The sequence below is a fragment of the Anomaloglossus baeobatrachus genome, unplaced genomic scaffold (genome assembly GCF_048569485.1).
Source record: "Anomaloglossus baeobatrachus isolate aAnoBae1 unplaced genomic scaffold, aAnoBae1.hap1 Scaffold_135, whole genome shotgun sequence".
NCBI classification, from domain to species: Eukaryota; Metazoa; Chordata; class Amphibia; order Anura; family Aromobatidae; genus Anomaloglossus; species Anomaloglossus baeobatrachus.
Window position 1 is genome coordinate 510,659 of NW_027441905.1, and position 4,041 is coordinate 514,699.

General features: G+C 51.4%; 1 pseudogene; it reads left to right on the plus strand.

The window, feature by feature from the left end:
- The first annotated feature begins 721 nt into the window (after positions 1–721).
- LOC142260579 (U2 spliceosomal RNA) lies at positions 722–928 on the plus strand (annotated as a pseudogene).
- Positions 929–4,041: the final 3,113 nt, after the last annotated feature.

Here is a 4,041-nt window from a genome sequence, read left to right on the forward strand (position 1 = left end):
TTCTTTTATGTGCGACCGTAGTAATAGCTGCGCCCACTTCCTGTATGGGAGTGGAATGCAGTGAGGGTAATGGAACGCACGCCTGCGCATTTGTGTTTAACGTCGCGCATGTGCAGAACGGAGAAAAGGCTGCGCTCACTTCCTAATGAAAGGGAGTGAGACGCATCTGGGAAGGGAAGGGAAAAGATTAGGGTTTGGGGATGATGAAAGGGCTTTCTACGGGCAAGGATGGCAAAGGGTGGCAGTGACGGAAAGTCAGGCAGCCTGTCCTGTCCTGTCCTGTCCGTCCGTCTTTTTGTATCATGAATTGGAAAGACTGCAAGGGGGAGGGGAGGTGCTTGTGTCCAAAAGGAGGAGTTATTCAGATTCATTGCAGTGGGCGGCGGCTGCAAAAAGCACCATTCTTCTTGTTTTTGCTCTGCAAAACAGCCTTTTCAAGGGTTGGCTTGGGTGACAAAATGTCTTCTGTAGGCGTGGGTTTGTCTCCCTCTCCCTAAGATGTGTCCGGTATAGGCCAGGGTGCCACTCAAGGCCGTAACCAATTCGGGTTATAGCTTCTCGGCCTTTTGGCTAAGATCAAGTGTAGTTTCGGAGGACGCTACCTTGGTCGGTACTGGAAGGTGCCTGGGATTGCACGTCTGCCGGCCTTGAGGAAGTGTGTGCGCCTTCTGGTGACACATAGCCCTCTTGTGCCTGGACGGTTCCCAGGCAACGGGAGGCGATCACCTTTGTTATTTTGAAGTCCTACTGATAAACAGAAAAAAAAAAAACTTAAATCTGTTCTTATCAGTTTAATATCTGATACGTCCCCTCTCTGGGGACCATATATTAAATGGATTTTTAGAACAAGGAGATGGAAAAAATCTTGCTCTGTCCACTCCACGCATTGACCTGGTATTGCAGTACCTCCAGGACCGGTGCACCCCTTCTTAACCCAGTTTCCAAAAGCAGAACTCAATTCACCTGATTCAAATGAGCCCCATTAGTGAATTGAAAGAAAGCAAAAACTTTATATGTACCTCAATTTGGCCAATTCACTTTTCACACTTTCACCCTTTTTTTATCTTTCACACCTTTTACTTGCTTTATTGATGCAAAAAGCTGTGCCAAATAGCAAACTCATCTCCACTCAACTTGACCAACTCTGCTATGTCCCGTGCAGTATCTTATTCTCAGTCTTATCTAGATCATTTGCAATTGAATAGAATAGATCTCTTTTGGCTGCTTATGACTGTGTAAAATATGTAGTTTTACTGGGCTGGGATGAGAGAATCCATTGAAGCATGGTGTAGGGATTGTGGTTCCTGTGTGCTAAGAAAAGAGGCTGGCACCAGCCAGAAAGCCCCATTGCAGCCAATAATCACTTAATAACTTTTTCAACTTGTCATCATATGGGAGGCCTTCCATTCCTTGTAGTAGTCTAGTTGCCCACCTTTGAACTGACTCTAACTTCTGAATGTCCTTTTTAAAATGTGGAGCCCAAAACTGGTTCCCATATTCCAGATGTAGCCTTACAAGTGATTTATAGAGGTGTAACAATACGTTGGGATCACGGGATCTAATCTCCCTTTTTATACACCCTAAAATCTTGTCCCAAGCAGCATTCCATCAGCCTCTGGAAGGTTCCTGGCGCATTGCACAGCTCGAAGGGCATGCTTTTGAACTCGCAGAGACCCATAGGGGTGGCGAAGGCGGTCTTCTCCCGGTCTGCCTCAGCAACGGACACTTGCCAATAGTGACTAGTGAGATCAAGGGTAGAAAAATAATTTGCAGTTCTCAATGCAGCTAGCGATTCCTCAATACGGGGAGTGGTGCCGTCCTTCTTTTTTAACAGGATCAACAGAGCTGCCCAAAGGCTACAACTGTCACGGATAACCCCAGCCGCCTTCATGTTGCTCAACATGTCCTTGGTACACTGGCAATGTGAAGGTGGTATTGGCTTATAGCTCTCTTTGATGGGTGGGTGTGCACCTGTGGGGATGTGGTGTTCGACCCCTTTTATTCCCCCAAAATCTAGCGGGCTTCCCACCGGTAACCCGCTCCCCAGCTTGGATGGATGCTGAGGGAGCCCCTTTTGCCCGCAGGCTCTGGCCCTGGGAACTGTAGCCTTGGCGGTGACTGTGCTTCCCTCTACGGTGTGAGCTGTTGCCTTCAATCGGGTCTTGACTGCTGGGAAACCCTGGAGGTTCCTGTCGCTAACGGATTTGACCGGTTTTACGGCGACTCCTAGCCTGGTCGGGGTCCGTAGGCCCTGCCGGATGGTGCTGGCTTCTCTTCACTCCCCGATCTGGTACCGGCGGGCCACCGCCCATCCCCGGTCCGTACGGTTCACTCCAATCAGCCTCTCCTGCAGAAGGTCACCACCGTCTGCCAACCTTGCTGAGTGCCCGGGCCACACACCCGGACACGGTCAGTCTCCTCTCCTCTTCACTTCTCTAACTCCAAAACTGATCTCTAATCTGACTCCTTTTCCCGCCTCCAGGACTGTGAACTCCTCGGTGGGTGGGATCAACCGCCTGGCCCACCCCCTGGTGTGGACATCAGCCCCTGGAGGAAGGCAACTAGGATTTGTGTTTAGCTTCGGTGTGCCTAGCCGGAGTGTAGAGTGTGTTGGTGTAGTACCTGTGACGACCTGGCTTGTCCAGGGCGCCACATTCCCCTATAGTAAAATGCAGACCGTCCGCGGGCTGCCCGTCCATCACCGGTTTTATTTTCACAACTGAAAAAGAATAAAACGGTAAAACATGTAAAAGCATCATAAACATTTTACAACGGTACAGCTTCCGCTCTTCTCCCACCCAAACAACCTGGCCCTGATGCTGCCCCTAAGAAGCGGGCAGCACCCCTTGACCCCAGTCCAGCACCAAGTTGCCCGAGCGGGTTCTGTCTCTTTCAGGGGGCCCACGTCCAAGGGGACCCCTGAACCCCCGGAGGATCGCCACCGGTTACGGTAGTGGCGGGCCTAGGCCATCCCTTTCCTCCAGGCCCATCCTCCCAAATCAGCCTCTCCGGAGGCGGTAACGGTGTCAAGCCAACAAACATTTTTATTTACATTGCACTAAGTTTGTGGTTGCCCTGCAAGTTCTCGGGCTTGTCCGTAAGCAGTTCCTTACGCAATGGTTGCACAGTCCCTACGGGGACAACAGTTGCCGGCAACGGCCGGTTTAATCACGGTTCAATCAGGTAAACTTCTTTGGTTGATCATCTTTACTTATCATTTAAAACTTTCAAACTGGTACACTCAACACATAAAGCCCCCCCCTTTTAAAGAGTAGTTTCCCTGTACCTAAGTGGGGGTCTACCTAGGTTGGGGCGAGTGGACCTTCGGGGTCCGGTGTCAGTGGTGACAGGCAGTGGGGCAGAGGGAACAGTCAGTTCCTCCTCCCTGCTATCATGTGGGGCAGGCGGAGGCGTAGGGGAGCTGGGTACAGGTACATCCCTGGGCACTGGCTCGCGGTTAACCGTTTCCATCATTTCTTCATCCACGGGTTGTGGGAACAGTATCACTGGAAGGATCACCGCACCGTTCTGTGTAGGCCAGTCTGCTGGAAAATCACCCATCATGGTGTGGATTACCTCTTTTTCCTTCTCCACTGGACTGGGAACTGGAGCCTCATCCGCTACTCTCAATGCTGGTGGGCACTTCTTCAGGTGGTCTCGGGAAACCGTGGCCAAAGTCCCCCCCTGGTCACGGCTGATCTGGTAGGCCTTCCCATTCTCCCATCCTGTGGGCTGGACTACATACGGGGTTTTTTCCCATTGATCATCCAGCTTGTGGGCCCTTCTTTTCCGCTTCAGCACTACATCCCCAGGTTGGAAGGAACCGGCAGGCGCCTTCTTGTTGAAGCACTGCTCCTGTTGTCCCCGACTCTGGCACAAGTTCTTTTCAACATACTCCTGGACCTGTCGGTACTGTGTCCTCCGCCGAGTGTCCCATTCAGCTGTCGACAGGAGTGCTTCTGAAGCTTCCAAGCCCATTTCCAGATCCACTGGTAGCCGGCCGGGACGAGCTCTCATCAGGTATGCTGGAGTGCATTTCGT